At 42.0% G+C, this 12,684-nt stretch overlaps 1 protein-coding gene and 1 long non-coding RNA gene across 3 annotated transcripts in view; one reads left to right on the top strand and one right to left on the bottom strand.

Annotated features, from left to right (window-relative positions):
* Nucleotides 1-12,684, top strand: part of ZFAND4 (zinc finger AN1-type containing 4) — a 242,021-nt gene that overhangs the window by 162,732 nt on the left and 66,605 nt on the right. The gene's annotated exons all lie outside the window — the stretch shown is intronic.
* Nucleotides 1-12,684, bottom strand: part of LOC146867172 (uncharacterized) — a 245,473-nt gene that overhangs the window by 206,275 nt on the left and 26,514 nt on the right. The window contains exon 2 of the long non-coding RNA XR_014961093.1: nt 10,092-10,168. This is a non-coding gene — a long non-coding RNA (uncharacterized LOC146867172). The remainder of the gene's footprint in view (nt 1-10,091; nt 10,169-12,684) is intronic.

Genomic DNA, 12,684 nt, shown 5'->3' with positions numbered 1-12,684 from the left:
CCTTAGTTCTGTTTTGGGGCCCTGAGCCTTACTTTACTCACTGGTGGCCTGGTGATTAACAAAGCTGTTTTTTGTTCTTTTAGTAGAAGCAAAGGCCAGAAAGCAGAAGACTGTTGTTTCTGATATGACACGGGTTACCTCACCCCTGAATTCTGAGTATGTGATAAATTGTTTAATTGACTTGATTTTTAAATTCTTTAAAAAACTGGTATCTTTGATTACCTTCATTTACTGGTGTGTTGCTGATAGTGCAAGATATATGAAACCCACCAGTAACTGTAGTGGCATTACTGATTATGTTCAATGTGTCCATGCAAGTAGCTGGGACAGCACGATGTATGTGGCCTGTGGGTCCAAAGGTTTGGCCTTGACTGCATTGATTACCTTAAGGCCTAATTACAAGCAATCCTCCAAACCTACTACATTGTCAAAGGACATAAACTGTGCCAGATGGCTAATATAACTGCCCGTCTCCTGGTCTATCACAGTAAGAACATTATTCCCAGTAACATTGCATCACGCTTCTCTCATAATCAATGCCTACAATAGTGATTCTCAAACATGTTCCCTTGTAAAACATGGCCAACATAAAGGCACTTCTTCCATCATAATTTCTTTTTCAGGCTCAGGAGAAAAATACAAGCTAACGTTTGGTCTATAATTGGGTACCTGTGGTTTGGTGAGCCCTGTGGGTTGGCACTGGCTCATAGTTATATTTATTTATTTAGTTGATTGTGTTATTTTAACTTTGTCATCAGTAATGGTGCAGACTGTTCTGAGCCACAGGCTGCGTACTGGCTTTATAATTATAATCTCTAATACAAATCAATGCTAACATATTGTCGAACTAGTAAGCTGGGTATACCCTTAGTTGCAATGTGGGATCAAGTTTGAAAGTGACCCTACAAATGCAAGTTCTCCCAAAGATACAAAAGGAATTGACATAGGAGGAAAGTCCTTTTAGGGTTCTACCTTCAGTATATTTCTAGTCTTTAACCCTGTGAATGACTGATTAACTCTTTGTCTTACACTCTATTCGATGAGAGCCACTTGTGCTTACAAATCTTTTCACCCCTAATACTGTCCATCTCAGTTTCTTCTGGTTGTCCGCTATGAGGCCAGACTGTAAGGGGGGGATCTTGATTTGCGTTTTCTCAAGTGACAGAAAAAACATTCATATTCTCGTATTTATCCTCTACAGTGGTTTTAACTTGGTTAATAATTATTTCTGATGGATACTTCTAACCACAGAATCCTCACCTTAGACTTCTCACCAGATGCCAGACTGTTTCTGGAAATGTTTCACAACAGTGCTCCCAAGCAGCGGTACATGGCACTGTGCAGCTCTTTTCTGATTCCGAACAGCTCCGGAAGGGACAGATGGGAGCCACGTATTAGAGCCTCCCTTGCGCCCTCACGTCTGTTCCTTACTTTCCCCGCCATCTGACTTGGATCCAGAGCTCTGCTCAAAATTCAGTCATTTTTTCCATTTTGAAGGACCATTTTAATATACAAGAAACTCTATTAACTACACTGAACTCAATAAATGTGACTCTTGTCATGCCATATTTAACTGCCACTCTTACCTCTTCAACTATTGTTGAAGATGTTATTCCACCACCTTGCACTGTTTAGACCGCAGTGGGACTATTTGTAATACCCAGATGAAAATGAGCAGCACTTTATTACACCATACTTCATTTCTAAATAACCAAGTGACCTTGTTGAAGTCCATTAATATAACTACACAATATATAAATCTGGTCATACAGCAGGTCATATTGTTAAATGGCGACTTTGAGAAGTTTCATTAGAATGTTCATTGATGTCTTAATTGATCAAATTCAGTTGCTTCCTGTTAAAATTGGTGTTTTAAATACCTCGGAGAGTCCTACGACTGTATTACTGTTTTTCAGTTTACTTCAGTAAATTAAGCTCCCAACATATCAAAATGTGAAAGCCAGATTATCTCATGGGCAAATGAATTTGAGCAATGACATTGAATGCCCTTTTCAACCTCAAATCTATTTGGGGAACTGTGAGGTTAATTGAGAGCCTGTTGTGCATACTAATTGATACGGTTATATACCCGGTTCGGCTACACAACAGACCCCAAGGTTAGAAGTACTGTCTTTTCCTTCGGATGAAATTGAAGATTCTGGGGCTTTTCAGCTATACATTAGCAACCTTAGACTGAAAAAAATTTGAAAACAGAATAAGTCCTGCAAAATAAGCAAGCCAACATTAGATGTAACTGCAAAAACTGCTACATCATTATTATTGATTAAAACCTATTCAATATTTAAAAGGTCTGGGACAAAGAATATTCAATCCATTGTACCTACTGAGTCCATCAAATCAAACAAAAATACTGTTCCTTCGAGAAACTTTAACGCCAGATTATTAAAAAGTGTTATTATCTAATTTTACTTTAAACGCTGTGCATTACAAAAAACTATCATATATATATATATATATATATATATATATGTGCCAAAATCAACGCTCCTTCTGACCGCAGGGGACCCAAGAGAGGTGGCGCATATGCCGGCGGAGCACGCCGGCTGTAACTATCCCAAAAATTTTCACAAATGAATGCGCTCTCAGTAACTAAGGACTCCACATCAAAATCGCTTCATGCGTTTCAGCTTGTTGCAAAGCCTTGTTCACGTGAACAAGGCTTTGCAACAAGCTGTTGATGTGGAGTCCTTAGTTACTGAGAGCGCATTAATTTGTGAAAAATGTTGGGATATATATTTCGATAGATAGAGATATGAAATGTGCATTGTCAACAATACAGAATTGCAGAAAAAGTAAAAGACTGTCAGTCTTCTGTTAATTTTTAAATGAACACAAGAAATTGACTAACGGTTGCTATTAATTTTATGGGGATGGGAATTTTAATATTTGTTATAATTCCGATATTTGTGTTATATTTGTGTTCTATGAGATTTTACTTAAATACAATGGAATTTTGTAGTGTTGATTAAGTAAGTGTCATATTTTGTATGTATATTCACAGAGTTGTTTGTAATGCACAGGGTTTATAGTAAGATTGGATAATAGCACATTTTAATAGTTTTTAAAAATAATTTAGGGTTCATTTTTCTCGAAGGAGGATTTTTGTTTGATTGGTAAATAGAACACTAATTATAACCCAGTCCCCTTTGATGTAGGGGAGTTAGTTTTCCTGGATTTGGTTTATTTCAGTATACTACTGATTGTGTGCCAAAAACCATTATTGAGAGTTCCCCCCGGCAAATAGCTGTTAGATTTAACTACAACATAATAGGGACATATTTTCAGCAAGGGAAAACGTGTGCTTGTAAAGAAATGGACACTTATAGTTCAAATAAGAACAATTGAAATGAGAATGTCTCTGTATCCTGTGATCATTCCAGACCTGAGACCTCTCAGTCCAATTAGTTGATACAAAAATGCCTGATGGCATGGACAATCTATTGGTTAAATATTAGTTAAATAGTTACAACCTGACAAAAGTTGTCATGAATCTTCTGTATCATCTGGAATGTATTCTAATACTTTATTACGTGGCTCTGCCAAAGACATTTATTTTGCTGTTCTTGTTTCTAATCTTAGATCCAGTACTGTCTTGAGTAATACCAACAGTCTGAATCCTAAGAGTTACTCTGTTAGTTTGAATCGGTGTGATTGGGCTAGAAATGTTTTCTCCGCTACCGGGTTTGTTGGTGATCCAGCATGTTCCCGGTCTCAAGGAGTTTGTCGGTTTCTATTGTTGCACCGTAGTCTGTTGCCATTCAACCCATAGCGATAAGACTTCTTCCATGGGTTATCTGCTAACTGTGCTCATTCCATCCTTCCAGTCCGTCTTCATCGACCGACCAGGCCTCTCAGCTCTTGGGACTCTTCAGGCTACCGCATGCTCTATGCTACACTTCGGAGAATGAAGATACACCGAGGCAATGAAATGGACGCCTTTCAAGAGATGTCCCCAAATGTCACACTGAATACCCCAGGGCCAATCGCCACACTGTCTGTAATCTTTGCCTCCGCAACAAGAAGAGTCTATGCCAGCACCATCTTCAAGACTGACAGTGGGCCCACAGCAAGATCGGGCAATCCTCTTCAGAAAATGCTGGACATCTTTGATTCCACCGATCCCCTGGGCATCCGAAGAACAGTAGGAAGCATTCAGTGAGACCCTGACCTTCCGGCAGACCAGCCTAGTCCTGTGTTTGTTGACTTGAACGTCTCGGAATCATGCGAGGAGGAGCTTTTGGAGGAAGAAGAAGCACCCAAGGATATTCCATCCAGCTCAGTCGGCTCTAGTCCATGCTTGAGGACCATCCCTCGCATGGGTACTGTAGACGCCCCAACCCCTATAGAACTTCCCAAATAGCCTCACACTGAAGGGCCATGGCCCCTCTGGCATTTAGACATTGAACCCTATGCCGAGCATCTGCCACTCTTGGGTGCGCCACCACTTTTGAGTATTCGACGACACTAAACCAGGGCCCCAGAGCACAAAAAAAGACCCTTACATCGCCCTTGATCCTCGACCCTCCCCGTGCCATAGAACCTTGGTTGGCGCTGAACCATCGAAGTCATCTCCATCATTGAAGCCACGACCATCACCGACACCGAAAAGCCGCTGTTTGTGCTGAAACAATCCTTTGGTCTGAAACCCTCTGCTGGAGATGTCGAGCAATGCCCTGTGCTCAAGAGGCTGCAGCAGTAGCTGGATGGGCGGCAGAGGAGGATTATCATCCACTCACGTACAGGAAAGGTCTCTCCCTTGTAGAAAGCTCTTTCCCAGAAACGTAGGTTTTCCGTGGAGGAAGGCCTGCCAATGGACACTCCTGTGTTCATCTTGCCTACCATGATGGTCCTTTCATGGGCGCACAGAAGCTACTTGTTGGAGTCTGCGTCGTCTTCCAAGTCATGTACCCGTGGCCGTGTGGGTACATGTGCTAACGTCGCCCTGCTGGGTGTCTGCGTTCTCTTCATCCTTTTACTGCTCCCATTCGGTATGTAAGAAGATGGTCTAAACTAGCATCATGTTTACCGTTGATTGTGGGATTAAATGATGTTATAGAAGTATTCAAAGGGAGAGCGAGGGATAGGGCAGAGGGTGCGTCCTGTTCCCCAAATAGATATTAGACTTAAACAATATGGACGAACCCACTATGTGTAATGTAAATTAATCACTGTATGTAGTATATACATGGACCCATTAGGTGCTTTTAAAAGACCCCTCACACACCAACCTAGTTGGTGTCATGCTTCATCATTGGGGTCCCAACCGGGCACACTTACGCATCACCCGAAACCGGTCCTAGGATGCTTGATTCCGGTCCAGGGAAGACATGGCTCGGCAGTTCGGGCTGGACTGTTCCCATGAGGCACAGGGTCAAGACTATTTTGCATATGGTCATGTCTGAACTGGGGTGGCGTGGTGAGCAAAATAACGATGGATTAAACCCAGATCTGTGACTGGGGGTGAATGTTTTGCCAATGTGCAACATTCTGTCCATCATCTTGTGTGCTTTGCTGTTCGCCCTATGTGGGAAGGGTATGCCCAGACGTGGGTCCCGTGCTCACTACGCCACTGGAGTCAAGCTATCCTGGCTGAAGAGGGGTGAAACCCCGAAACCGGTCCTAGGATGCTTGATTCCGGTCCAGGGAAGACATGGCTCGGCAGTTCGGGCTGGACTGTTCCCATGAGGCACAGGGTCAAGACTGATTTGCATATGGTCATGTCTGAACTGGGGCGGCGTGGTGAGCAAAATAACGATGGATTAAACCCAGATCTGTGACTGGGGGTGAATGTTTTGCCAATGTGCAACATTCCGTCCATCATCTTGTGTGCTTCACACTTACGCATCACACCAGCTCCGCTGTAATCAGGCATCGTAGCACAACCAGGGGGCACTCGGCCGCCCGGTTGGGACGCCAATGATGAAGCATGACACCAACTAGGTTGGTGTGTGAGGGGTCTTTTAAAAGCACCTAATGGGTCCATGTATATACTACATACAGTGATTAATTTACATTACACATAGTGGGTTCGTCTACGTTGTTTAAGTCTTAAATGATATGTCATTTATTTACATTATGTAAGGGTTCTAAGTAGAGGTTATTTGCCAGTTGATTCCTTCACAGGGATGTGAAATAAAACCTAATTTATCATCCCGCTCGTATGGGCTTCTTACCAATTATGTGTTCTCCTAAAACTCGTCCCATAAAGAATAATCTGTGTTGGCAGCACCCCCAATAGCCAATGTTCTCTACTCTTCCAAGGAGTGCCTTAAGTATATCAAATTGAAACTACATAAAGTAGTCATGGGAAACAGTATATTTCTTTGTTGGAATGGTGACCTAAAGGTGCCCCTTTTTCAGGATCGTGCATCCAGCTGGATGTACCAACCACAGCTGTGACTATCTTTTAGCAGCGTTTGAGAAATGCCATTGTTAGATCGCAATCTTCCTTGACTTTGGGAGATACAAAGGAAGTCAATGTTTTCACTGTATTGCCCTTTGAATTATGAGGTGTAGTGAACCTGATATTGTGAACCCCCTAAAGAACTACCCTCTACAGGTCAATCCCTTATTTGTTCATGGATGGATGGATGGGATATAGTCGTTCATTCCCTCTATGTGGGTTCATAAGTGGTAGATGCACTGTTGCTCCATTTCAAAGAGTACTTGTTCTGGGTTCCTTATGTGGTTGTCTAGTTGCTTGGTCACCACCCATTTGAAGTCTATTATTGAGTGGTCCGTCATAATGTAATGGTTGGCCATCTTTATTGTATTTTTCGTGCACCATAGGCTACTCCTCTACTTACAGGGGCCTGTGATCATGTACACTACGAATTTGGAATTGTGATTCATATTTTTGTCATGTCCAGTGATTTTTTGTATTTTTTATTACCTTATTCAAGTGTCTTTGTATGGACAGTCAGATTGCATACTTTGCATTCACTGGATGGGTAGTACCCCATCACCACCCTAGGGAGGCCACAAAGTGTGGATGTCATATTTGTATTGAATTTAGTATGCCTCTCCTTAGTATGTACTCCTACAGCTCCTCCCAGACCAGTATCGCACGCAGAGGGAAAGAGCTTGTGGAAGAAGGTAAGGCCATTTGTAATGCAACCATTATGTGTGCTTTGGATGGGGCGGATACAGAGGCCAGGGTAGTGAACACCTTCATTCTGCGGTGCCACTCGATGCTCCGTGTGTCTGGCTTCAAGCCTAAGCTGCTTCAGCACCTTGTCAACCTACTGTTTGATGGGGGAACACCTCTTTGAACCTCAGGTTGGCACTGTGCTAAAAAAAAAGCCGAAAAAGACACGTAGACTGATAAGGCAATTGAAGCCTTACAGGTTACCTCAGGCAGGTTCTCCTTTTGGAGTCAGAAGCCAAGTGGAGGCTCGACAGCCACTTCCCCAAGACCCACCTTGTCTTATCATAGGCAGCAATGGGGTTACCAATAGGGACCAGGGGCTTTCCACTGTACTCCTTTAGAGGGAATATCTCCAAGGGCCACAGGACAGAGGTACTCCTAGTAAGGGAGCCTCCAATTCTTAAAACGGACTTACCCTGCATCCCATCCCCCTGCACCTCCAAATGACACAACGCCTGTCGGAAGGAGACTTGAATGCTTCCTTCCTGCTGGGTAGAAGTCTCCACAGACCGGTGTGTCCTATCTATCATAGAGCACGGCTATTGCCTAGAGCTCGTTTCAGTCTGATCAAGCATTTTACCCCACACTCACATTCTCAGCCCAGAACATTTCATGCTGATGCACGAGGAGGTTCATTTGATTCCAGAACCTTCCACTTCAGTGCGCATGGTAATGCTCATACTGGGAATGATGGCTTCATGCATTGCCATAGTTTCCCATGCTAAACTACTTATGCGCCCATTTCAAGAATGCTTCTCAAGCCTGTAGTAACAAGTGGAGGGTCAGTTGGGGGATCTATTGTCTGTTGCATGGCAGCCCCTTTGCAGACCCAGTTCTGCAAGTGACGATCACCACAGCCCCATCTCCAGTTGGCTTGGTATTAACCTCAATGACATGACAGTCTAGAGTCTGTTTCCACCTCACCTAAGAGGTCTCCACACCAACTGCTTGAAATTGTTAGCCATTCATCTAGCTCTCAAAGCCTTTCTTCAACAGACTCAACGCAAGGTAGTCCTCGTTCGGATAGACAACATGACAGCCATGTTCTACCTACAGAAGCAAGAAAGCACTCCCATTCCTCAGCGATCAGCCCCATCGCACTGAATATGGTGCTTGCCAATCCATTGCCACATTCAGCTACTGGCAGAGTATCTTCTGGAGGTGGCCAATGACTTTGCAGACCTGCTTAGCAGGACGCAGCAACAAGTCAACGACTGGGAACTTCATCCTGAAGTCCCACTCTCTTACTTCTAAAGATGGGGCACCCTAAACATAGACCTTTTTTGCCACACACCAAAATGCAAAATATCCACATTTCGCCGCCAGGTTTCTACACCTTCAGTCCATGGGCAATGCTTTGTGGATGAATTTATCAGAGATCTTTGCATACACTTTTCCTCCTCACCCACCGTGGTTAGGAAACTCAAGCAAATGTCCCTCACTCCTGTTAAAAAATATGTGCTTGTTTAAGCAAGCAGCAGGATAACCGCATCTCCAAAGTTCCCTCTGCATCAAATGCAGTTATTATGCCATTTACTTAAACAGGCCCAAATTTCTTAATGATTTCTTCCTCCACCATTTTATCGAGAGATGGTTACCCATGCTGACTCTTTTGAGAGCTGGAATATTTGCACTGAATTCCTTGATTTGAAGGAATACTGCCACATCTTTTGATGAATTTCAGTGTTTGCCTTGAAGAAGCGATATATGGCTTCAAAAGTCTTGAAACACATGTTGGCTAGGTTTTTGGAGCTCATTAAAATTTTTTATAAAATATTTGAAATTTGGAAATTTCACACCTCCTTACTATACAACTTCAAATTTCTGCTGAATTACCCAATTTTTGCAAGGCTTGGAAAGGTTTGTGCTTTTCCGGAGTTAGTTGCAGACCGTCTATAGAAGTTTTCCCTTCCGCTTTTGGCCTTGAATCCCTCACTTCTATCCTGGTGTCTGCAACGTGGGCCAGACAAACATGGTTATTGACCCTTCTAGAATTGTCCATCACCTTCACGAGAGGCTCTCAAGGAGGCTGGATCTTCTCCCACAAAACCACGGCAAAGCCCGACACCTGGCCACTAGACAGCAAAATCTGGTAATTTGACTCTTGAAGTCTTCGAGTTTGGTTACCTTAACCATCCGCAAGAGTGCATGGACATAGCCAGGGCAGCCCATACGCCCACTACACACACCTGATATGCTTCTAATTGGTACAGTTTTCTCCACTACTGTACTCTAAAGCACAGAACGGTGCAAGACATAATTTGCTACCTCCTACACTTGCTTTCATGAAGGGCTTTAAGAATGTCATTCCACCAGAGGTACCCCTACCCCGAGTCGGGAACCTGAATGTTGTTCTCACCAGACTTATAGAGCTCCTCTTTAACCCAATGCATTTTTAGGTTTCGCCTGCACAGCGCTTGCGCTGTGCTTGTGAAATCTCTTGTATTTAATATATCTTAAAAGGGGGCTCTTATCAGTTCCCAGGGCCGAATTACTGTGTTCATCTGCTTTTGTGTGGAACTTCCCCAGGCTGCACACATTTACGATACTTCTACTAAAGGTGATCACACTGTTTAAGACCCATTTACTGTCAAAATAAGAGCTCTACTTATCTTAAAGGCAGATATCTTCTTACAGTATGTTGGAATGCTTGCTTTTTATTCCTTAGTTGTGTAAAGCAGATGCTTTAGCCTTAGAACGTTGCTCTAGCCTTAGAACGTTTGTGGCATTTCCTATTCATGCCTCACCAACTTTCTGTGCACTTTGTAGACATTATCAGATTGATTTTTTTCAACTAAATCTGATTGGTCCATTATGACCAATTTCTAAATGTTGTAATAAACATTGCATGTTAAAAATAAAGTTAATTTACAAGAGCTATGCTATATATTACTACTAAACAGTCAGCCACAAGTGCAGTTACCTTGCAGACAACAGGGTCATGATTTGAATGGTGCAGCAGGTGCAGTAGCATCGGGCCCAAAAGTTGTCAGAACTCATCTAAACACATAATAATGCGATGTTAAAAAAAAAATCAAATTTCTATTGTTTGACTAATAAGAATCATACAATACAGTGACAATATTCCTATTGTAATAAGTAAATTATTGATAAAAGTCTGGTTTAAAATTAATAAAAACATACATTAATAGGCTTATCAAAATCATGCTTGTAGTTAAATATATCAACACTTAATAGTTCAGACCTCATAATACAAATTTGCATGTTATGTACATCCTATATTACTTCTCAAATTAATCTTGCTGATCTAATTCCCTTCTGATAGTTGATTAAAAAAAACTTTACAAAAACTGAGTTCAGTGCTATTTCATCTGAATGTAGACATCTTATCAGTGCTTGTCTACAGGTCCCTATTCCTCAGCAATTAAAATGCCACTTAAGTATAGATGTTCTTTCATCTTTAAGTTTTGGGCATATACAAAGCAAATGAATAATGTTCTCTTCTCCTGTTTTGCATAAGCAACAGGGCATCAATTCTGTTGGTCGAAGCCAAGGCATTACATGACATACGCCTGGGAAGACTCCAAAATGTGCTTTTATAAAAATATTTTTTTGCTTCAAAGACCAAGGAGTTTCTAAACATGATTGGACTTTCACTTTTGTATATCCGTTCATTAATGACCATGCATGCTTCCTTTTTGCAAGATAATTTTTTATCAATATAGAGCGAAAGATGTTTTGTTATATTATTGATAGATTTTTTAAATGAATCTGTAGTTATTGGAATGTCCCAGATCATGTGTGCGGAGTATTCATCTAAAGCAGCTTGTAAATATTTCCAAAATTGAGACTTCTGATTTTGTTTTTATTTCCTGCTATAACAGATTGGACATTTGATTTACATTATCCATTTTAATTATTTTCCATACTTTATGCTATATTTGATTACTAAACAGTCAGTCACAAGTGCAATTATCTTGCAGACAATAGGGTTATGATTTCAATGGTGCAGAAGGTGCAGTGACACCAGGACCAAAAGCTCTAGGTACCCCACTAAACACCTAACTTATCTACATTTTACTACTAAACAGGCAGCTGCAAGTGCAGTTAACTTGCAGACAGCAGGGTCATGATTTGAATGGTGCAGCAGGTGCATTGGCACTAGGCAAAGAAGTTGTCAGAACTCCCCTAAACACCTCATACTGCTATATTGTACTACTAACAGGCCGTCACAATTGCAGTTACCATGCAGTTGATAACGCTTAATTTAAATGGTGAAGCAGGTGGAGTGGCACCTGGGCCAAATGTTGTCATAACTCCACTAAACACCACATATTGCAATATTTTACTACTAAACAGGCAGTCACAAATGCAGTTATCTTGCAGGCAACAGGGTCAATATTTGAATGGTGCAGCAGGTGAAGTGGCACCGGGCCCAAAAGTTGTCAGAACTCCTCTAAATACATAATATTGCTATTACATCAATTAATTCTATTATTTCCCTCTTGTATTTTATTTTTCAAAATTATGCTGTTACTTATCCCCACTATACTACTACTAACAGCACAACATATTGCCTTTGTGTACATAAACAAGTCATAGCACTTTAACAAACTTTCTACAAGTTATATTGTACTACTACTCAGCAAGCAACAACTTACAACAAAAAAAGCTTATTATTAATCGCATAGGGGAAACCTAATGCATTTACCTATGCTTGTTGTCTTTTGCAGTTTCTCTCTTGGAAAGTTGTCACCCTGGTAGCTGTAACGTCCCTAAGACGTATTCGCAAACTACAGGCCCTCACATTGCAGGAACCCTTCTTCCAAGTACACGCCGACAGAGTGGTTCATATAACCCATCCACAATTCTTACCCAAGGTGGTCCTCTCATTTCACCTAACCAAACAATCAAGCTTCCAGTCTTCTTTCCATGTCCAGACTCTGTAACTGAAACGGCACTACACACCAATAATCTCAAGCGTGCTCCTACGTACTGTGTTGATAGCTAAATCCTTCCGTAAAACACACAACATTTTAATGGCCTTATCTGTTACAGACATCTAGCTGCAGATTCCTTACCTTAGAATTATCCCCAGGCATCACACTGGATCTGGATTTCTTTTTTGAGTAGTACCCCTGAGTACCGATAGGTGATGTCATTCGGCTTCATGTGGCGCCGTCTTTGCCCGAAATGACATTCACAGTGCAAGCGCCACCCAGGCGTGCCGATGACAGTTCTTTAATTTCTGCGACAGCCAACGCAGATCCAGGAAGAACTACACCTTAGTCACTTTTTGACTAGGTTTTTTTGTGACGTTTTGTCGATTTATCTTTTTTGAGGTTTTACTCCTGGTGTGGCGGAAATGTCATTGGAAAAGGCCGGTTTCAAGCCCTGTGGTGCTCTTTACTGACAGATGTCAGTGACAGACCCACACCTTCTATGTCTCTGGTGCCTCGAGTGGTACCACAATCCGAAGGCGTGCCCTGACTGCCGCGCCATGCACCTGAAGAACTTGAGGGAGTAATCCCTCAATCTTATGGCGGCTCGACGTG

The sequence above is a fragment of the Triturus cristatus genome, chromosome 1_2 (assembly GCF_964204655.1).
Source record: "Triturus cristatus chromosome 1_2, aTriCri1.1, whole genome shotgun sequence".
NCBI classification, from domain to species: Eukaryota; Metazoa; Chordata; class Amphibia; order Caudata; family Salamandridae; genus Triturus; species Triturus cristatus.
The sequence above is the reverse complement of the archived record's forward strand: the minus strand, read 5'-3'. Positions and strand labels throughout refer to the sequence as shown.